The 24,627-nt window shown below is 44.0% G+C and overlaps 1 protein-coding gene across 1 annotated transcript in view; it reads right to left on the reverse strand.

The window, feature by feature from the left end:
* LOC138289760 (alcohol dehydrogenase 1-like) overlaps positions 1 to 24,627 on the reverse strand; it is a 510,381-nt gene that overhangs the window by 28,511 nt on the left and 457,243 nt on the right. The window lies entirely within an intron of this gene.

Consider the following 24,627-nt stretch of genomic DNA (forward strand, 5'->3'; position numbering starts at 1 on the left):
TAATTAGCAAAAAAACTGAGCAGCCTGAAAGACGCCTTTCAATCCCTCTTAATACTCTCAAGAACTCTACTGTCCAAAAGCCACCTCATTTCCCATCTCTAGGGATGCAGCTTGCTCTCTATAGGCCCTCCTTAACTGAGAGACAGTATACCATTTACTTGTTCAAACTTGTTGCCTTATCTGCCACCCCACCTTCACCTGATCAGGCCCACCAATCAAATGAAAGGCACATTACCATCCACAAAGTTGACCAGAAAGCAGCCCTCCTTCCTAACCACACAACTTGAGTATAGCGGATGTTTTGCTAATTTGTCTGCTCTTGAAGCGTCCGTGTGTGAGATATTTGCTTCCATTATAGCTACCAGCTTTCAACTCATCATTTTGGATATTAGAGAACCTCACCTCTCTTAGCTTGGTCCAGCACTTCTGAACACTCTGGTGGCTTTTAGCTAGACTCCTACTACTGCAACATGGGGACCAATGACATCTATTCTGACGGTGACATTGCAGACTCTCTGTAGGGTCATGATTGTGCTAACTGGGGGAACAGGGAGCACAAATTGTAACAAATTACATTCAAATCATGACTCTTCAACTAGCTTTCAAAGTGATAGGGAGAGAATTGGGTGTTCTGTGGTCGATAGAAATTAAGGGTGTGGTTCGAATAAACAATTCACAAAGCAATTATACGAGTTGCACCTTTACAACTGCGTATCTTTTTAAATGCAGAGGTTCTGCTGTTGTAAAGATACTACTTGTAAAATGACTTTGTGAATTGCAAAAAATCATAAACTTGCACAACAGTATAAGTTTACCTTTGTGAATCAGGCCCATTCTGTGTGTTTAACTGTAGTATTCTGTTTGCATTTTATTTATCAAATGTAGTGAGTGGCTATGGATTAATTTAGATGAGAGCCACCTGTATATTTAACGTAATCATAATAAATGTATTTGTCATAAGAGGGAATGTATAACCTTTTTTAAATGTACTTGATATATTCACTTATGATAACTGTATTCCTTTAGAATTCAATCTGTAGCTAATGTTGGCCTAACTTGTAACCAGGCCTTTGTTGCACACATGGCATTTTCATAAAATGTTTTGCAAGTGTCTTGTTTTTCTCTACTCTGTAGGTTTCTTACCATGGGTCTCTTTAAGTTAAAATATACTTATTGTTTCTTGTAATAGACTACTGAACTTTTAATTAGAAGGTAGTCTTTGATATGGAGATGAAAATGGAGGGAGAGATCTTCTTTACCAGGCAGATCAGACTAATTTTACATCCAAGGTCACCCAGGTGGTAACTTCTTTCATTAGAGCTGGGAACTACGGAGTTTCATGGTATCTTCTTTCATGGTTTAATTGTGCAATCTTTAGAATAGTTGAGCAGATCCTTCCCTGACTTCACTGAGAGAAGACATCTCTGCTGATTCCACCTGCCTAGAGTATTGAGCATCATGCTTGAACACTTCCCTTTTGAACCTTAATCTTGGTTAATTTGAAGCTGACATCTTCTTCACAGAACTTCCCTTTGCGATTAGGTAAGCTCCTTTATGGAACCTGCTTGGTTGCTATTTTGGTTTCTGTAAGTGATTCTATTTTGTAGCTTCTTCCTGATCATATACAAATTCAGACTGCATGATCATTTAAATATGTATGCTCTTAAAATGTGCTTCCTTGAATTTTGATGATTGATTTAACTTGTAACCTGAACTAAATTATCTAATAAAACCCTTATGATTTGGATACCATCCTCTCTGTCGTTCATGTGAAGCCAGATTGGTTTCACTGTACTTGACATGTTAGTTCATTTTTCACACTTCAAGCCAATAAGCAAAGGTCCATATCATTAGTGGGGGATTTTCTTTGATGATTTCACTAAAATAGAGAGTTTCAAGAAACTCTGTTCTATCAGTTCCAAGAGCTTCTGTATCCTAGCAGTAAACTCAACAGGTGTAAAACCCTCAGGAGGGTTGCTACTTTGGTTTAAAATTTCTCCAGCTTGTATTATTAGAGAATTACTAACCAGTTCTCCAGATGTATAGGGTTTAATACCACTTTTGTAGGACTGGCATTCTCAATGGAAGCACTGCACACTAGAGTGAATCACCCACACTTAATCTACTTAATACCATAGTGGCTGCCCACATTATTATACACTAGGTTATTGTTGCCGGTGACTTTATCTTTACCTTTTGAGTCCGCTGCTATTACTCTGGAACTGATGATTGGGCAGCCTTTCAAATCCTTGACTTGTCACTCTCATATGGCTTGAACACTCGCAATGGCTGTTCTCGCCACATTAACAAAGCTCCAACTTTTTGGAAGAGGACTCCGGTAACATAGGCTACATCCTTTTGGATGTTAGGATCTGGAGAGAGCTCCAGGACATGCAAGTCACAGGTAGAAAAGAGAGTAACCATGAAACCTTACATCTTAACACCCAGGGTTTGCTGCAGGTCCACCAGTCTTTAGGACCTTCATAGGCGGTTACCCCTTTAACTATAAACAACAACCGCAGGAACCAAATAGAATGTAATAAGCACTTCCCCTAATGTTACTTCAAGAATGTATGGTGTGGTTGCCAGCTATGTGGGTATGATGGTCGAGAACTTGGGTTATCCAAATATTTAGAGGTGGGTGGATCTCACTGAGTTTTACTGCACAGAATTCTGCAGAGCGGCAGAACAACTCTGGAAGATTCCAGAGAATTCCACCACCAGGTAGAAAATATGCAGCTCATGCTGCAATTTAGCACCAGTAGTGTGAGCAATGCTGAACATCAGCACAAGCAGCACCATGTGTTTTGCAGAAGTGCACAACCATTCAAGTCGATTTTGCTGCTGCTCCAGTAAAAAATCTACTTAAGTGGCCGAAAATCTACTTGAACAGCAGTCCTCTGACCATGACTGCTCATAAAAGCTGGCGGCCACCATGTGGTGATTGGTGGAATTTGCCCAGAAGTCAGCATTAAAGAGTATCAAGGAGTGGCCACAATTCTGCCAGTTTTGCAACAGAGCATTCCTCCCTCCCCTACAAATAGGGTCCTCCAAACTTGCGTTATTCTTGGAATTGAAGTTCTTCCAAATAGATTATAAATGGGTTAAAAGAGATACTAGATCTCAGAAGTGATTAATCTAGGACTGCAGGGTTGACCTCCATACCACCGTAAAGCAAGCTGATAGGGCCAAGATCATTTAATTGAAAGCCCTATATAAGTAAAATCATAAGATTGCTAAATCTAATTGTCTAAGTTAATTTGGGATGACCTCCTTTAAACAGCTAAAAATGAAGATTAAAAAGTTATTTGGCAAATGGTCAGCCATAGCAGCTGTGATCTTGCTAAAAACACAGACGTTTACTTCAAAGTGAGAGAGTTAGTACTCAGTTTGAATCACTATATTACACTTCATCATCATCTCATCTTCCTCCTTTACGCAAGGTAGGCAACACTTGCCAACTCTAGTGCGGTATTAGCTCTCTTACTGAGTTTTCTATAGATAAGACTGAGGCAGCAGTTGTTATCTGAGGTAGTAAAAGGCCCTGGGTTAGATAATGTCTCTGAAGATATGTTTGCTTCCAGTCCTAGTATTTGGGTCACCTATACCCATTTAGGCCCATATTTATACTTTTTGACGCAAAACTGCGCCAACGCAGTTTTGCGTCAAAAAAATTAGCGCCGGCTAACGCCATTCTGAAGCGCCATGGGGGCGTCGTATTAATTAAATGACGTTAGCCGGCGTTAGCCGCTGGCGCTGTCTGGTGTGCGTTAAAAAAAACGACGTACACCAGGCAGCGCCGGCGTAGGGGGAAAATGGCGTATGGGCGTCCACAAATGGTGCAAGTCAGGCTGAGGCAAAAAAATCGCCACAACCCGATTTGCGCCATTTTTTTACGACGCCCATCCCCCATTGAAATGACTCCTGTCTTAGCAAAGACAGGAGTCATGCCCCCTTGCCCAATGGCCATGCCCAGGGGACTTCTGTCCCCTGGGCATGGTCATTGGGCATAGTGGCATGTAGGGGGGCACAAATCAGGCCCCCCTATGCCACAAAAAAAATAAATAAATAAATACTTACCTGGACTTACCTTAATGTCCCTGGGGTGTGTCCCTCCATCCTTGGGTGTCCTCCTGGGGTGGGCAAGGGTGGCAGGGGGTGTCCCTGGGGGCAGGGGAGGGCACCTCTGGGCTCATTCTGAGCCCACAGGTCCCTTAATGCCTGCCCTGACCCAGGCGCTAAAATCCGGCGCATATGCAGGTTTTTTAGTCCCGCCCACTCCCGGGCGTCATTTTTGCCCGGGAGTATAAATCCGACGCAATAGCATCGGAGTCATTTTTTAAGACGGGAACGCCTACCTTGCATATCATTAACGCAAGGAAGGTGTTCACGCAAAAAAATGACGCTAACTCCATGAACTTTGGCGCTAGACGCGTCTAACGCCAAAGTATAAATACGGAGTTAGTTTTGCGTCGAATTTGCGTCGAAGAAAACGACGCAAATTCGGCGCAAACGGAGTATAAATATGCCCCTTAGTATCAAATATGATTGTCTTGTTTAAAATAAATAAAAAAACAGCCATAATCTCCCTGGCAGCTACCATCTCATACGTCTTTTGGACAATCTTCGAAAGATTTTTTGTAAGCACATGCGTGCAAGCTTTACTGAGTGGATTGTGACCAATGATATCCTGAGTCATCTTCAAGCTGGGTTCAGACCAAAAACTGGAACTGTGGACCTTTTGTTTCTCCTGATTAAATGGAAATGGAAGACAGTCAAAATAAATGGTGGTGACCTTTTTTCAGCCTTCATTTACCTTCATGCCTCTTCTGTTCTAGTACCCAGAGTGAGATTTTGGGGGGGGCGTGTTGGCTACCATGGGCATTGTAAGTGATCTCTTGAATTTCTTAGTCCTGCTGCATTGGGATATTTATTATGTGCAAATACAGTGGGGCCCAAAAAGTGAACTTACCAACAAAATAAATGTTAATGAATCAGTTTGCGAAGGTTGTGTTTCAGCGCAACCCCTTTTTCTTCTGTTTTAATGACTATTTGTTTTCTATCTTACTGCCTTAATGATTCCCCTATGCTTGCTGGCCAAAAGGTCCCGGTGCTCCTTTTTGTCTATGATACCCTTCTCATTTTGAAAATGTCGGCTGGGTTACAAACACCTATCAACAGGTTCTCCTTATTCTGTGAGAACTAAAGACTCAAAACTAACACACAAACACAATGAATGACCTGTAAGAAATAGAAGAATTATAGGGGGAATATCACTTTGGGCGAGAACTTTCTTGAGAGATGTTAGAAATGGGGTCTTTGGTTGACAGTCAGGTTGCCCCCTGTCCAAGCAAGGACCCTCACTCTAGTCAGGGTAAGTCACACACAATCCAAATTACCCTGTGCCCACCCTCTGGTAGCTTGGCACTGAGCAGTCAGGCTTAACTTAGAAGGCAATGTGTAAAGTATTTGTGAAATAAATCATGCAATAACACAGTATAGCACCACAAAAATACACCACATGGTGTTTTGAAAAATATTATTTATCTGAGAAGATGCAGGTCAAAACGATTAAAATGCAATAAGTATACGTTGAGATGTCACTGTAAAAGTGATATGAAGTGTCTTTAGTCTTTTAAAAGCAATAAATGTCTATGTCAAGCACAAAGTACCTGGTTTGCGTTCAAAATCTCCGCAAAGAACCACAGAGGAGGAGGTGCATGGAAAACAAGGAGGTGTGCTTTGATTTATTGGGCCGCACACGGTGATGCGTCATTTAGTTTTCACGCAGGGATGGCTGTGCGTCGAATTCCGGCACTCTGGTTGCAGGTTTTTCGGACGCCCGGGGACGATGTGTGGATTTCCGGCACTGACAGGGCGAAGCCACAGGGGCTGCATTGATCCGGTGGGCGTTGTGTGGAAATCTCTATCGCACGGCAGGCACTGCGTCGATTCCTCTCTGGAAGTCTGGCTGCTTAGTTCCGGCTCAGTTGTGCGTCTATACAGTGGGCCATGCATCGAATTTACAGTCCCTACGCTTGCACTGGGTCGATCTTCTTGTTGCGAATTTGGGCTTCATCGTTCCGGTTCAGCGTGCGGTGAATTTTTCACCGCGGTACAGGCTGTGCGTTGTTTCTGGTAGGCTCTGTGTCAATTTTCCCCACAGAAGGAGTCCTTCTTGTAGAAATGAAGTCTTTTTGGTCCTGGGACTTCAGGGAAAAGGAGGCAAGCTCTATCCAAGCCCTTGCAGAGCACTTCTCACCACAGCCATAGAGCAGAAAGGCAGCAGGGCACCAGTAAGGCAGCAGTCCTTCACAGAAAGCAGTCAGGTGAGTCCTTTGGGCAGCCAGGCAGTTCTTTTTGGCAGGATGCAGGTTCTGGTTCTGGTTCTCTTCTCCAGGAAGTGTCTGAGTTGATAGGGGCAGAGGCCCTGTTTAAATACCCAAATGTGCCTTTGAAGTGGGGGAGACTTCAAAGAGTAGCTTAGAAGTGCACAAGGTCCCATTTCAGTTCAATCTTATCTGCCAGCGTTCCAGTAGGGGGTGTGGCAGTCCTTTGTGTGAGGGCAGGCTACTGTCCTTTGACATGCAAGTGTCAGGCCCTCCACCCTCCCATCTCGGGGAGACCCATACAAAATGCAGATGTATGCAAGTGAGGCTGAGCATCCTGTGTTTGGGGTGTGTCTGAGTGAATGCACAAGGGAGCTGCCAACTGAACCCAGCCAGACGTGGATTGTAAGGCACAGAAGGATTTAAGTGCAGAGAAATGCTCACTTTGTAAATTTCTAAAATAATAATTTTAAATCCAACTTCACCAGTCAGCAGGACTTTTTATCACCATTCTGGCCATACTAAATATTACCTTCCTACTCCTTCCAGATCAGCAGCTACCACTCAAGCAGTATATGAGTGTAGCTCCAATGTTAGCCTATGATGGGAGGAGGCCTCACAGCAGTGTAAAAACGAATTTAGGATTTTTACACTACCAGGACATATAAACTAAACAGGTACATGTCCTCCCTTTTGCCTCCACTGCCACCTGTCCTATGGGTTACGTAGGGCACACCTTAGGGGTGACTTCTAAGTAGAAAAAAGGGAGTTTTCGGCTTGGCAAGTACTTTTAAATGCCAAGTCGAATTGGCAGTGGAACTGCACACACAGGCCTTGCAATGGCAGGCCTGAGACATGGTTAGGGGGCTACTTAAGTGGGTCGCACAATCAGTGCTGCAGGCCTACTAGTAGCATTTAATCTACAGCCCCTGGGCACATATAGTGCACTTTAATAGGGACTTATAAGTAAATTAAGTAGTCTAATTGGGTAAGATCCAATGTTATCATGTTTAAAGGGAGAGGGCATATGCACTTTAGCACTGGTTAGCAGTGGTAAAGTGTGCAGAGTCTTAAAAACAGCAAAAACAGGTTCTAAAAAGTGGAGGGAGGCAGGCAAAAAGTTAGGGGTGACCACCCTAAGGCTGTCAGGTCTAAGAAAGTTACAGAATTTGATTACCTTGGTGTCAGTCTCTTTACTTCGAACTAGTATGAGTCATAAACCTCTAAAAGCTCCTCTTTAAACAAGCATAAAGCCATTGCTACAGTAAGGTTTGCTAAAAGGGCATTCCTTTTTCAAGTTTCTCCAGCAATTGCAATATATAATGCTCAAGTAAGAAGTGCTACCCTGAGGCCATTGTGATTTGATAAAGCTAGGGTTGGCCTAGAATAACTTTATAAGGTCCCTTTTAAATCCAAGTAGAAGTGCAGCCTTACTGTTTCTTAAGCTCGATCTCGCCCTTACGCCTATCACGAAGCTCACTAGGTTAAGGCCTGCTATCATCTACTGACTTTGAATCTGGAACACCATTGAGCTCAAGACATACTGAGAAGGTCTCAGAAACATCATCAGTTACCTTAATATCTATAAGAACCCACTGATTAGAACATGTCAAACAATCTCTGATTGACCTAAGTATGAGTAATTGTGGGTATGACCTGTCATGTATTAGACTTGTATTGACTGCTACTGCCAAAAATGGTATTGGTCTCTATTAATTGAACAAAGTAAATCATCTGATGCCCTTGGTAGTCGTTCCAAAATGTTCTTGCTTTATAAACATGTTTTCATATCTGAGAATGTTCTCGATTATGTCAAATCTGTGTATGCAATATCCCTTTATATGAAGTTGAGATATGATGTGCTGCCAATTGCTACTTTTACATCATCCTGACTGCTCAATGTTGACAAATCAAAGCTGTGTCCTGTCTGTCATTAACTGAGGAAACAGAGGAACACTTGTTGTTCGTTTGCACTTGCTACAATAAACCTAGTGCTAGATTTAACATGCCTATATGTCATTGTCTACGATTAAGGGATCAAGAATTTGCAAATTTGATACCAACCAGCTGGTTGTTTTTGCGGTTTCCAGGTTTCTGTACCTGCATGGCTGAGAAAATCACACACCTTTTCCTAAGATACCTTATTGTTCCCATAGCGATTTTAGCTATTGTGACTCCTTATACATACAAGTTTATCTGCGTGTAGATGCATTTTATTATTCAATCTGGCAATAAACTATAAGTGTTGAATGTCATAAACTGCAGACAAATGCATTATAAAATGGCTGCTGAGAGAGCGTACTTCCTGCTCTATAAAGAGAGACACTTTCTCAATTATTACTCTAAGAAGTAAATGTCCCTGCATGGCATTTCATGGAATTGTCTGGCTATTTTTAAAACCAAACCGTACAATGGAAATCTTGTGTATTGCTGCAGAGCCTATATGTGTATGAAATAAGTCACACGTGGCTTACTTGGCTGGTTGTTAGAACTGTGGTTATAGATTCAGATTTGGTTAAATTGCACCTCTACAGTATGAATTATCTATAAACCTTATCCACTTTATGAATTTTCTGTCCATAGAAATGTCTGAATTTTACAAATTTTGCAAATCCTTTGAACTTCTCTTCTTTTACTATTAGAAATACTGTGCCAGCAGTAATGATTACATCAATACAAAAGAAAACTAATAATTTTAGGAATAGAAAAACTCTTAAGAAACAGGGAGGACGTCAAAATATAATAAATAAAACAAGAAAAACTCAATCTGCAAATGGAAGGAGCAATTATGTTGTGCAATTATGATAAGCCCACAATGATACCAAGAGTCATATGAAGCCATTGCACTTCAAAACAATTAAATACAAAGACCCTCATTACGAGTTTAGCGGTCCCATGACTGCCATGTTGGCAGTGGCGGTCTGGCCACCAAAAGGTTAGCGGAGCAGACCGCCAAATTATGAGTTTGGTGGTGGTGCACATAGAAGACCACCTGCGGTCCACCAACACCGCCAGGCAGGACAGACTGAGGCGGTCGTCTGGAGGCACAAACAGTCCGGCAGAGACCATGTTTTCGCTGGACCTATTAGGAGGTTGCACACTTCCAATGTGACTGCTGATATCCAACCACCACGGAGAACAAAGCGGAAACGAACACTATAAAAGGAGACAGTCACCACTAGGAAGCCCCACACATCCGGAGCTGCCACAGAACCAGAACTAGATGTCATCCCAGTGCTCCTGTTTGCCAAAAGACAACGCAATCATCACCGATGAGGATGACAACAACCATAAGTTCACACATTCACCTGTTACATATGTAAAATTTATAAATTTGTACAGTTGCATAACATACCATAGGGTGGGGAATGCGAAGGGCTGCACTCACACGTAACAGCATAGTGACACACACACCCACATATTGCATCAAGGACACCCACATATACACATCATGCACACTTTAGCCAGCACACAGAGAACCACATGTCAATACCACACATTTTTGCATGGCAACACAGCACAGGCCCAGGGTCACAGATTTCTATACAACATACAAACTTGTAACAATACCATAACAACTGCATAAATACAAATACGTCACCCCCCCCCCCAACATTGACCAGGGACTGGACACACATACAACACACTGTACATCCATGTGTGATGGAACACACACAACAGAACATCATACAACCTAGCAAACGACACACACATCACACACACAGCACATCAAACATATTATGCCATGTACAATACACGCAAACTCAAACAGTCAAAACACACAAAGTGACACATCACAACAAGACCGGCACTGCAGTGATGGGGGCAGCAAAACGATACATGGAAGGAGGCCATACTGGGACACATCACATGTTGAACAAGGGCAAGGTGGTTGATGTTAACGTTGCACATCTGACACAACACAGTTGAAAAGCTTTGTAGTGATCGAAGGCAGGTAATGAAATGGTGCATTCCCGGTTGAAAAACCCAACCACCAACGGGTTTTATAGGTACACAAGACCACAGGTGGACCAAACGCAGTATGGAACCATCTATGGTATGTGCTGTAGATACAAGATGCAAAGAAGAAAGCAAAACCAGGGCACTCAAAAATACAAAAAGTAGTCCATAGAAGTCCAAATTTCAAACGAAGGTTTATTCTTTCGTAAGCAAGGCGTAATGTACTGGTTCAAGAAGTACATAAATCCATATATGAAAACAACAGAAAACAGCCAACACGTGTTTTGTCCTATTGGACTTTTTCAAGGCTCAGAAAATATAATAGAGGTAAGGTGCTGACCATCGATATTATTGCCTCTGGGGTAGCATATAGTATTAACCCAGATTATGAGACACGCCGTAAGGGGGGTTAGAATATGTCATCCAAAAAACGGCGAGGGTTCAATTGCCCCTGTATATGATGTATGTCTTAAATAAAGGTACGAGAAATCCTCGGTTGTAAAGTTTAACGCAGCGTATGGTAACGCTCGTCCTGCGTTCAAAAACCCCTCGCAGGACGAGCGTTACCATACGCTGCGTTAAACTTTACAACCGAGGATTTCTCGTACCTTTATTTAAGACATACATCATATACAGGGGCAATTGAACCCTCGCCGTTTTTTGGATGACATATTCTAACCCCCCTTACGGCGTGTCTCATAATCTGGGTTAATACTATAATATCGATGGTCAGCACCTTACCTCTATTATATTTTCTGAGCCTTGAAAAAGTCCAATAGGACGAAACACGTGTTGGCTGTTTTCTGTTGTTTTCATATATGGATTTATGTACTTCTTGAACCAGTACATTACGCCTTGCTTACGAAAGAATAAACCTTTGTTTGAAATTTGGACTTCTACGGACTACTTTTTGTATTTTTGAGTGCCCTGGTTTTGCTTTCTTCTTTGCAACATGTTGAACAAGGCCCACAAAAACATGCCCACACAAACAGACCCCATTCAGATCTCATGGAACAGCAATGCAAACAACATATGTAATGCACAGTCACACAAATGGGTGAAGGGGAAGGCTACAAAGCATATCCCACTGCAAATGCCATACAAGACTCCAGCCAGCTCTGAGGGGCACACGCCTAAATACTTACAGGCACACAAAAGCAAAGCACACTTGCACAACTCCCTCCATGTCTCCACTGAAACAACTCCACACCACACACCACATGTATACAATAGCCACATCAGGGAATAAGGCATGCACCATACAGGACCACATCTCACATCACTACAACAAACACATATCACTACAAACACAACAGAATACCATGACGCCAATATTGCAGCTACATACATATCCCTATCACACAACGCACACCCTACTCCTGGTAGACAACAGCACTACACACAACCTCACATACTGCTAAAACAATACATGAAGCAGCAAGCAGCACGCATAACAAAACACTGGCACACAACCAATGTCAGCCAGGAACAACTCAAACCTAGGAGAGGAAATGCAGGACAAAGAAGTAACCAAAAAACCAAAACTGGTTGGCTATAATATATTTATAGTTCCAAAATAATTCGAAATTCCACATCCCTTGGCCAGTCCATAATTCTCAATTCACCAAAGGCACAAAACAGTGTCCAAACTTGGCTCCTGATTGCCATGTAACCTACACAGGTAGGGGCATCAAGGAGGCATGCAGGCACCTCATTGAGTATTGGGAGCTGGTGGGGGAGGGGCATTGGGCTTGTGAGGGGTAGGGTTTGGCTTTGGTTTGGAAGGGGAGAACCTTCTTGGGAGGGATGGACCTCTTCTTGGCAGGGGAGGGGTATTGATGGTGGCAGGGGGTAGAGGAGGCCTTGGAGGTAGAAGGGATGGCCTTGAAGAGGGAAATAGCTCTTTTGGAGGTGGCACGGGGGACGGATAGGGAAAAGGTCAAGGTTACAAAGGAAAACTTTTTTAGACACACAGGGACGGTCATCAAAAGGAGGTTTGGGTGTGGAGGGTGAGGGAGTGGTTGCCTGATGTTTAGGTGTGGATGTCTTGGCTGCGTGTTTGTGAGAGATGTGTTTGTGTGTGGTGGGTGTCTGTTGGGTGGGTGAGTGACGGCGTTTATGTGTCTTGGGCTAAGGAGGGGTGGAGGTGCTGGGGGATGCCATGGTGGGTGGGTGGCTGTCTGCTGGAGTGGTGACTGCAGGTATGATAAATGTGCTACATGTAGGTGTGTCAGTGGTTGTGGTGTCTGCGGGTGTGGTGACTGGGGTGGATGTCTGAGTGTGTGCTGGGGTGGTGTGGGTACGATAGGTTTGGTGGCTGGATCAGGGAATGTTGGTATGGTGTCTTCAGGTGTGCCAGGTGTTGTGTTTGTGATGCTGGGGTTGGTGAGGGTGTCAGGGCAAGTCATGACTGTTTATGTGTCTGCAGGTGGATGTTTTGTGTGTGTGTGTGCCGGTGGTGTGTTTTGTGGTGCTTGTGCTTGTGTGCATTTTCTCTTATCTGTTGACGTGGATACATGCCAGCCTCTTTGTGTGCTTTGGTTGGGTCAGGGAAAGGGGGATTTAGACTGGGAAGAGGAAGGTGGAGGGGGGCAGTAAACAAGGGGTGACTGGCTGCCATCCGTGTGGAGGCCAGAGCCTGAAAAGATCTCTGTAGGCCAGCCATTGCACCATGAATGCCCTCCGGGAATGCATTGCTTTGTTAGACCGACGCTGCCAGTCCCTGGACATTCACCATAGTGTACTGACCCACAGAGAGGAGCTCCCAGGAGGTCAATAGCATCCTCACCGAGGGCAGCAGGGGGAACAGATGCTGGGGCAGAGGTGCCTGCGGCAAAGGAGATGCCCACCTTCTTGGATGAGCAGGTACAGCCAACTGGGTGGGGAGCAACAGGGAGGGTGGTGGTAGAACGGGGTGATGGACAGAGATGGTAGTGGAGTGGTCCCCGATGGGTACGCCACCACTAGAGAGTGACCACTGGAGAAGGACTCAGATGAAGATGTTGCAGATCTGGTTTCTCCCATGGCACTCCCCTCGCCCTCCAGGCCACTGGATCCCTCGGTGTCTGTGGTGTTGTGAGTTGAGGTCCGTGGCAAGAAGCTTCCCAACTCAGCTGTGCTCCCTCTTCTTTGCCTGCTGGTGCTGATGCTGAAAATAGATAGTTAAGTAGGGTCATATCATACACATGATAGCACATATCAAAAATCAGAACGAAATCACATACCATCATGTCAACTGACTCCTCTGCAGAAAGTGCCAGTAAAGTGCCAACATCATGTAACAAAACAAAATCAATGCATGTCCCTCAATTTCACTACTCTAACACACCAGCAAAGAAAGCTAACAGAAAACTACAATTCCAGGAATGCAGTTGACCAATCACACTGCCCATACCATAACTAGGTGACTATTCCACGCAATGCAGGTGCCATAATCAGAACAACACAGTCAAGCAGTCGACAAGCAATGGATTCCCATTGTAAGGTAGCTTACCAAATACACAGATCCAATCCTTACCACACAAATACCTTCCCTGATGTCATGTACCAGGGCGTAACATATGTTGCCAGGTAAAGGCATGCAACCCTGGTACAAGCAAGCCACACATTCATCAAGTGACATAGATTCAACCATATCACTATGGACACATACCATCATATGACATATCAACATGTCATACCTGCCAAATTTGTGTCAAGGCAGTAGTACACATGTCACACACACATGCATCAAACAATATTAGTTATGTGAGGGCCAAGTAAGCTCACACTAATGTCTCACACACATTTAGAAGTTTACTATATTGTGTATGTTTCAAATTGACTACTGTACTGTGCAGGAAGGAGGGAAACAGACCTTGCAAACACTAACATGAGTAAACTAATTTGTCACAGAATGAGAAGCAACATCACTACCCACACATCAGACAAAGCAAGCCTGGCATCTCTCTGTGGAGAGTTCCCAGAGGCAAAGCATAAGTGATGCTAACATAACTGGTACACCAACCACGATGCAAGCCAACAGTCAGGTCACACTTACCAGCCTATACACAGGTGTTTATGAACTACCATAACTGCACTGAATACGATTATTGTAAAACATGAAGTTCATAAACACCCTGGCCTCATTTGTCATATCCTTCATAGTTACAGTAGGTACACACGATAAATTCCAACAATGAGGCATGAATTTTGTTTTCAGAATACACATGAAGCTGACACAGTACTCTCTGGGCTACAGCTGTGAGTGGACAACCATTGCCTATGTATCATGCCTACAAAAGTATACCGTGGGCAAAATATATGACATGTTTCTGCTGTCAGGACACCAGCTTGGCAATTACATTCTTACATCTGATTTCAACATATGTGGCCCAGTGGAAATGTAGCATATGCACACTGGTATCCCACATGCATATTGTCAACTCTGATAGGACATCACACGTCAATGTACATTCTTCACTGACCAAGAGAATTTAACTTGCAATAGGTGTGATGATATTAGCTACATATGTCATGTGACATGTTTGATGGACACCACTGCATCACATAATGCTGTGACACATCAGAACCCAACAAACACTGGAGATGACTTGCCCCTACTGGACTTAAAATCACAACTAGGCATACTCCCTGATACATAGCAAAGGACAGAGAGCAAGAACCTACTCACCTTTCCACTGAGACATTAGGGAGGAAGGATCTGTTGGTGGGAACTAACACCCACAAGGGCAGTAAAAGCAAATTACTGGAACACAAGAAACACAGACATATGTACTCCATTCCGTTCTGTAGGACTGATGGGTCCCCATAGAAGAGTACCATGTCTCAAAGCAAAATGAATGTGCACCCCTATTACCAATACATGACCTGTGAACACAAATGTGAGCACAGAAGATCTGTGACACATTACACTTCACACATTGCCAGAGCTAGCATTCTGTCCCTCACTCAATCACTTGGTAAAGGAGCAAACATGAGTTAGGTCTGTACTTACCCCCTTGTGGCTGCTGTGCTGCCCTCAAACACCCATCCAATTCAGGGTAGGTCACTGCCAAAATTCTGGCCATTAGGAGGGTCATGGTCCGACTGGCATCCCATTCTCGTTGGGAGGACAGCCCCAGTTGTGCCTCTGTGATCTTCCGGGCCCAGCATCTCAGGTCTTCCCACCTCTTCTGACAGTGGATGCTCCACCAGCTGTGGACCTCCAGGGTCCGCACCTTCTTGGTGATGGCACGCCCAATCCCCTTCTTCTGATGAGCGTTGACCTGCATGGATGCCAAAGACAAGAAAGAAAATCATGTCCACAAGTCCCACACAAAAACAGGCAGAGTTAATTACAAGTCAGTTCAACAAGCCAATGACAAGATGTCTTGACTATCTTGTCCCACTATGGCACATAGCAGATATTGTATAGGGGGACATTACTGCTAACACTCCCCACAAGGGTACCCATCACTACCACCAGCTCAGCCCATGCACTGACCAGGTACTAGAGCAGTGAGTTTTGTGTGGCATGAGAAATCCACATGGCATTGACCAGGAACGTAATGTAACATATCACACAAAATGGCAAGTTACAGCAACACCAAATAGCAAACATTGCACACATAAATTAGTAGCCCCTGATGATCACAAGCTGCATATGGTCCCCACAGGACACAGCCAGGCTACAAACAGGCCCATATTGCCAGGACAACATACAAGGGAGTCACATGTTGTGCACAGAAATATTCAAGCCTATACATGTGTGCACCTATGCACATACACATGCACCCACAAGCTACTTCAGGAAGTGAGGGTCTTTGTGCCAGTCCAAATAATTTCAACTATACTTTGAAAACATGTGTGCACACAAAAACTTGATCAAAGAATGATACGCCTAGCCTTGCATTTGACATGTCCCACATCATGTCTAAAACACTGGGTCAAATATCACGGAACATCAGTTCACAACACACTGTTTGCAGAATTTGAATGCCCAATAAAGTAGGAGCATGTACAGTACATATCAGAACTGGATTAAGGAGCCAACAGGGCAGTATGCTCATGGGATGTGACAAGGACATGTAACTCAAATGGTCAGAGTTGTTATGAGCACATCTGTCACTGCTCTCCACCATGCCCCTAAATGCCATGACAATGGTATACACTGGGCATAGACTGAAGGCAATGAACTGTAGTAGTGAGGCATAATTTTTAACCTTCATATGCTGTTTATGAATACAGGGTGTGGCTACAGGCTCACACTTGCAGTGCAAAAGCATACAATAACAGTCCAGAATGGCAATAATTACAGAAAGTGGCAATTGAAAGGCAACATTTTATGTAGGCAGACCACACAAATCAACACAAACTACCATGTCCCAAAAGGTTAGATGCATCACAATACTTTATGTATCCCATAGCCAAATACCATTGTCTGTCAATGTGCAGAGCTTAGGGCCATAAAGTGTTATTAGCTGGCTTCTGTACAACACTACAACAATGCCACATGTGTCCACAGATGTATGTGCAGATACAGTAAGGACACCTCCTGCTGTCATGTTAGCACATATGACCACACATCAAGCACATCTGATGATGGGATAACTGGTGATGGCTGTCATGACACCTCAGCTAATCATGTGCAACAGTCAAAAGATGAGTCAGGGAACACTCATTGCACACTCTCCACAGTGTCTCAGGACTCTAAACATGTCACTACACATAGGTACATGCCCAGGAACTCAACAATTTAAGCACACTGACAGCACCTACAGAGCTTTAAGGACACATTCTGACATATTGCCAATAAGCCTAGGCAAACCAAATCAAAGCTTAGTTGAGCTCCAGAAACATATGTGCACATGGTGCTCTTACCGGCTCCTCTGGTGCACCATAGAGCTGTTCATGCAGGGGTAGGACCTCATCCACCAGCTTCTCCAGCTCTTCTGATGAGAAGGCAGGGGCCCTATCACCTGTAGGATATGGCATGATTGCTCCCAGAGGCAGTAGATAGCAGCTCAGGTTGTGTAGGTTTTGCTGGCAGCAGTGTCAGGAGTCCAGTGAGAGATTAATCAGGAGATGGTGGTCACCTCTGCCATGTACACAAAAGTCACCGCCAGTGGACGCTGCCATTAACCCAAGACCGCCACAAGCAGCAATGTATTCCAATGGCAAAGTCTGCCATGGTAGCATCCACCTACCGCCATGACGGCGTTTGCCGGCAGTCGCGTTTGTTTCCTATTTTATGGTGGAGTAGGTCAGGCAGGTGCCATTTTAAAGCCTTTTGATGGTCGGAAACACAAATGTTTTGTTGCATCACAATGTGGGAAACATTTCTATCACATAATCTTCAGTGCTGGCATTGTCCAAAGATGTATATATGTCCAGAGTGAAAGATATCTTTGGTGGCATAGCCACCACAAATTTCAGCCATGGGCAAAAATGTTTTTGGGCTTTTAGTCACAGGCATTGTTTGATGTCAGTATCACATAGTCTCGCTTATGCATCAGTTTATAAATACATATCTTAATTGAGGCAAGGGAATGACATGTAACTAATATGCCACTTTTACCATTGGTATGTGCTATGTATAATGTTTTCACTATAGCAAATGGCATGTCACAATGTTTATGTGACATATGTGGTGTCACTTACAACGGACACAATGAGTGATAGACATAACTTCTTATTTTCTCTCACATAGTTACCCAGGAATGAGAAGGGTAAGACCACCTCCTGTGTACCATCCACTTGCAGACTTGCAAACCATGGAAAATAGACATCATTCAGATCCACTGGCTGGATAGGCAGACAATCATGGATTTCTGTCGTCAGTTGGAGCCAGATTTGATGCCTGCCATCAGTCATCCAGATATCATACCACCCATTGCACAAGTCATGTCAGTGCTGCACTTCCTGGCCACAGACTCCTTCCAAAATACAGTGGCCCTAACTGCAGGGATGTCCCAGCCTAGGTTCAGTCTGCTCTTGAAGGATGTACTGTGTGCAATGTTGAAACACTTGGACAGCTACATCCGATTTCCACAACATGAGGATTTGGCCCATGTGAATGCAGAGTTCTATGGTTTTTCACATATCCCACATGCAGTGGGAGCCATTGATAGTGCACATGTTGCCTTGGTTCCCCCACATGGCAATGAACATGTCTATAGGAACAGAAAAAACATCCACTCCATAAATGTCCAAGTAGTCTGTTTGGCGGACCTCTACATTTCCCAAGTATGTGCACAGTACCCAGGTTCAGTCCATGATGCCTTTATCATGTGGAACAGCGCTATCCTACAGCTGATGACATGACAGTACCCAGAGAGGGTCTGACTGGTTGGTATGTTACATGTCATGTGTGTTTGTATGCTATGTCTGCTGCCAAATTTGATGATGCCCTGGACTCATGTTTGCACACATGTCACGATTCCTTACAGTGAAACCAGTGAGGAACCCAACCACACCAGGTGAAGTCCGCTTCAATGAGGCCTAAGGAAGGCTGTCAAATGAGGGGAAGCTAGCAGTTCCATTGGGTGAGAAGGCAGAAATGCCAAGTGAGGATGATAGTGATGAGGATAAAGATGGAGACATGCGGGCAGATCTCATCAATCACTACTTTACCTGAGTTAAGTATGTGATGGTCTGTAATTTCGCTGACTCTGTGGGGTAGTGTGGGGTCAAGATTGTTTGAGAAAGGTCTCTGTGTGACAATCATACAGGTCATTTGATGCTTTGCAGTATACAGCTCAGGTTTTCAGACAAGTTTAGACTTGGAGTTGTGATTCTTGTGAGGATCTCCTTTGTTTGGGGCAGTCAAAATGTACAATCTGAGAAACAACAATATATGTAACAGATTTTCTAGGTCATGTAAGCCTTTACCTACCTAAACTCCTTGTTTACCACCTTTTCCTTCAAGGCCTCTACACAATGACTTCCTCATGTGGACATTTCTGAGCTTTGTCAATAGCAGGTGGCTTTAACTGGTCTGACATGTAAAGTGGACATGGATTGATCCAGGTACTGTGTTTTTTGGGGCTGAATGAGTCCCATGCCCGGGCTGTCAGGACAGTGGGATGGCAGAGATCAGTTCTGCACAATAGACCTAATTGCCATGGTATGTAGGTTCAATGGTGTCATGTGTGTGATTATGTGTCTTTGACACATCATCCTGTACACTCCATTCACTCAACCTTCACATTGCATTATCAATGATCTTGTTTGACTTGTATGCAGCTGTCATAGTGTTTCCTCATTACAGGCCATTGTGCATGTGTGTCAATTCTGACATAGATGAGTAGCATGGCTACAGATGCCTGGCCATTGTAAGTGGAAGGTTCTCTGACTAGGGTATATTGTACTGTCCTCTCTCTGTATTATGGGGTAAGTTGATTTGGTAGGAATGGTATAGGTATGTGATAAGGGTTTAGCTGATGACAAGTTCCACCAATCTGCTAGGCTATTCAGAGAGACACAGTCTGACATGTCCCTTACTTCATTGGTCTGTGGGATGTTACTGACACCTAGGCAGAAGCAATAAATTTTTAGACATACTTGACTATGACAGTCCTGATATTTGGTCAGCCTAAATGCTGCACAGTGCAATAAATAGAATTTGGTGATTGTCCACTTGTGTCATTGTGTTGGTATTGTTCCCCAGCATGACACTACCTGTGACATGTCGCTCTTCATATTTCCTTCTTATGAGTTAATCATGAGCATGAAATATATTTCAGATTAAACTACTCACATAGATGAAAAATGACAATCATACATAGATAGTGCATTATTTGTGTTTATTTACATGTGTACAGGAGATTAGGATACATGTGAGCAAAGAAATAATGTTCAAACAGTGAAGGGATTCATCATGGTGGATGTTAGCATTTGAGTAGCTGCCACAGCATTTTAAGTCCAAGTCCAGAGTCCTACTATCCTGGTAAATTGGAAAGTGGCTGTAGAAAAGTGAACAGGGTGCATATGAGGCACAAAAAAGGGAATCTATCAGTGGAGGGTAACTTCCTGGCAGTGGTTGTTGTCTTGCCATCTGCACCTCCTGGTCCACTCTTGTGGGAAGGTTCTTCAGCTACAGAGGCAGGGGTGTCTGAGGCATGTCCTTCCCATGGCAGAGCCTCCATTCCACTAGCTGCCACAGATGTTGAAGGGGCTGGTTTAACTTGGCCAATGGAAGGGGTCTGGTGTTGTGGACATTCCCTGCTCAGGGTGGTGTTGATGTCTCTAAGCACCCCTGCTAGGGAGTCAGTGTGGGCAGTGAGGGCCTCCCACTGTTGCATAGCTGCCTGGTGGTTGTCGCTCTGCAGCTGCTTGATCTCCCCTATCATGGCAAGTACCTGGCTCATCACGCCTAGGGATTGTTGGCAGGCTCCCACTACTTGGGAGATGGTGTCCTGGCCAGAAGTATCCCTAGCAGCCTCATGCGGCTGGCCCACACCATCTCTCCCATGCACCATACCCCCACGTGCCTGCCCCCTTGGCACAGTTTGCCCACTGCCGCTCGGGCTGAGTCCATTATTGTCCGGGTTTTTGAGTTGTGACTCTGGTACCTGGATTGGCGGGCACATGATGGTTGTTACTGTCTTTTGGACACAGGTTTGGGGGCGACTGGTTACCTGGGATGTAGATACAACAAGGCTGGGAGGAGTCAATGTGGGCAGGGTGAGGCTAACAGTTGTCATCTGACCAGGTTGCCCAGATGGGCCAGAGGCATCCTCAACGTCCACACGTCCAGGAGCGTCTCCCCACTGAGGGCTTCATCCAGGAGAGAACGGGCTGTCTCAGGAGTGCTTTCCATGGTGCCAGTGTCAAGTAGACCTGTCGAAAATGGGAAATAGAGAGTTACAGGTTGTTATGTGACATGTAGCACCAAATTTGAAAGGTAGGTATGCTTTGGGCCATGTACAGATTGGCTTTGCTTGATCCCCTTATATGATGTGACACCTGCTTACAATTATGAAGATCTGACATTTGGGGTACAGACAATTCCTTTTTAAGCCACCTTGCTGCAGGATGTCAGAGTATCTTGGCACTTGGATGTCTGTTTATTGACTCATATCTTGGCAGCAGTGTAGCAGTATATGTTTCATGGTACCTCCCAGTTAGCAATACCTCATTGTTCATTTAACAGACAGCAGCACAATGTCATGTAGACACTGACCTGGCCATCAGATTTGGAGTAACCATTCTACCTGGCCATATGTGACGGGTTACACCGAGTACAGCACACTGAATATATGTGAGATCCCCTCAAGTGAATAGAGTACAATAGGTGATGGTAGGTAGGAGGGACAGAGTAGCAGAGGACACAGTTGTAGCTGTATGTGTGGGGTGTGTCAGTGGCAGTTGTTCTTGGCATTCCTGTCGATAGTTGTCCTATGGCAACGGGGTATACTTTTGTTATCCCCCTAGGTGAGTACAGGTCTATAGATGATGGGAGGTAGAAGGGACAGTTTAGTAGAGGACACAGTTGTAGCTATGTGTTAGTGTTATTGTACTAGCAGACGGCCATAGCATTGATGTCATTCCCACAGACTGTAAAATTGTGAGTATACTTCATTGATTAGTTTACATGCAAGGCTATTTTCAATATGGTACACTCTTCTGGTTTTCTTACTGGTAAAACAGTGCCTGCTGGGAGTTGTAGTGTTGTCAGTCCCTGTAGTACCTATGCCATACACAGATACTGTGTCTTCAGGTGATTTAAGTTCACATGTGAGATGCCGGACAGGGGTATTCGAACAGTTGGACACAGGGGTGGTGAGTGGGTTGGCTGTTAAGGTGGCAAAAGGTGATCAGTGAGCATGCATGACAAAACATTTTGGTAGCTTTATTGGTGTAGTGACTTACCCGACTCAACTCCCCCAGGTATTCCTGTTAATTCCTCTGGATACAGAATGGCCAAGACCTTCTCCTCCCATGATTTGAACTGTGGGGGTAGAGGTGGGGGACCATCTTCCTCCTGAGGTCGTTCCACCTCTTCCTGATGTCGTCCCTTGTGCGGGTAGCTGCCTACAGAATTCACCCTGTTGACTATTCTTTGATACATTTCCATTTTCCTCGCAATTGTGGTCGGCTGGACTTGGGCTCCAAATAAGTATGGATCTAATCTGATAATTTCATCCACCATGACTCCTAACTCATCATCTGTGAAACAGGGATGTTTTTGTGGTGACATGGTGGTGTTAAACACTAAAGAAGGATGATGGGGTGTAGGTACTGTATGGTGAGGGGGTGACAGCTAGTAAATGTTGTGTAGAGGTGCTATTTTGTGTGGTGGGTGTGGGATAGTTGTTTTTTGAAAGTTGGAGTTGAAGTATGGTTTCTGTCTGTTGTTGGGCTCTGGCTTCTACATGTTGCATTGTAGATGCAAAGGATTGTGGTATATGAAGCGGTCTGTTTTATAGTGCAGTTTGTAGGTATGCTGGGTGTGTGGATGTGTGTCAGCTGTGTTGTTTTTAAATCTATTCAATGTGGTGTTGTGTATTACTGTGGTGACCGCCAACCGCCACGGTTCGCGCCGCCATTGGATGACCACCATGGAAGAACTGCCATTATGATTTGTGAGTCATAATAGGTTCAGTGGTTGGTTGACGGGCTGGCTGTACTGGTGGTAGGACCGCCTATTTCCCGCCCTCCAAAGTCCTGGCGATGTTAGTTTTTTGCTTGTGTTTTGGCAGTCCTGGCTGTTCAACTCGTAATACAGTGGTCTGTGAGACCGCCAACACGGCAGTCTTTTGGCGGCCGCCATCATGGCGCTCTGGCAGTCAGACTACTAAACTCGTAATGACCCCCAAAGTAATGATGTGGCCTGTATTGAATTAGTTAACAAATTATGCCAGTTGCGTTGAGGAAAACTGCTATAAAATGTTTAGTGGATATTCAACCTGTTGTGGTGTCCCATAATGGAGAGGATGTGTCAAAAATCCAATGTGAAGTTAAAGAACTGGTGTAATCAGCAAAAGGAGATTTTACGCAAAATAACAATAATGGACTACTTTAAACCAAGGAAAGGAAATTGTAAAGTAGTCTGTAAAAGTGTTGACATTTACACTCATCTGAACATAGGTAATTGGGCAAGTGCAACCACAGAAGCATGAGGAAGAAAGCTTGCACACATCTCAGAATACTGTTCTTCATGCTTCCTGTCAATAAAGCTGGAGTTTCACAATTCCGTTAAACTAGATGATTCTCAAAAAATACTAGTTTATCTTAAAAATAGAATGCAGTGCTGAGAAATAAGTGGCAAACATTTTCATTTCTTTCTCCTGTTGATGCATCTTTAAAAATCTCTTATAATTGGTCATCACTTGTTTCTAACTCAAAACAAAAACATCCATCAAGTCATTAAACTAATTCTAGGGTCACTTATGTTATATGCAAACAAACAATCATTGAATAAATGTTAATGTTATTGGTCATTTTGTCGTAGTTGGACTCTTGCTCCAGGCAAGACTGCTGGTTTAAGGATGACAGTACTTATGTTTGTAGGTGATTATGTCAATCATACAACAAATGCAACTGTCTTCCCAACCCTTCCGGCTCACTAGCAGTACCTCACCAAAAACCCCAAATGATTAAAGGTGATTTGTGGTAGCCTTTACGCATGGACTCAGAAGAGTGACATCTCAGGAAGCGTCATGGTTAAACAGAAATTACCCCTTTCTCACATTAACAACATGTCTCAATCATACACAGGCAATGAAGAAGATACAGTAAAAGGTTCAATTATATTTATTTAATCAAAACTGCAGTCTACAATAAATTGCATGGGCTGCAATAATTAGGATAATGAACAATGCAAGAAACAGAATTGTAAAGACAAGAGTCATTAATACAAAGACCCCCACCATCTTGCAATATCACTTGATTTTATGAAGAGTGTGATATGTCCTAATACCCTAGCCTGTAGGCCTAACCTCTAACCCAAAAGAGAACTAGGTATGTTAAACCTCAATCTACCAAGGCCGTGTCCATGTGGAGAGCCCCCCCAACACTCCTTACCTTGTAATGAGGTCTCAAGCTCAGACTCCACAGGAGCACAAAGACTGGGTCAGTGTCAAGGCGACGTGCCGCAGCGATAGCAGCAATGGCATCTGGTCGGAATCCCTCTATCTATCTGATAAAGTGAGGAGTATATATATACTGATCTGCCTGGACCCCTAAAGTGGGTTAGTTCCCAAACAATAGATAACAAGGCATGCTTGGGACGGTAATTAGTATAAACAATTCCCTCAAAGGCGTGAAAAGGGAAAGTACCTAACGTGGACACCTTAAGTTTGTTTGTATTTGTTGCCTGATCTTCACGTTTTAGCGCGGTGGCACTGATAAGGGA

The sequence above is a fragment of the Pleurodeles waltl genome, chromosome 1_1, assembly GCF_031143425.1.
Source record: "Pleurodeles waltl isolate 20211129_DDA chromosome 1_1, aPleWal1.hap1.20221129, whole genome shotgun sequence".
Lineage (NCBI taxonomy): Eukaryota > Metazoa > Chordata > Amphibia > Caudata > Salamandridae > Pleurodeles > Pleurodeles waltl.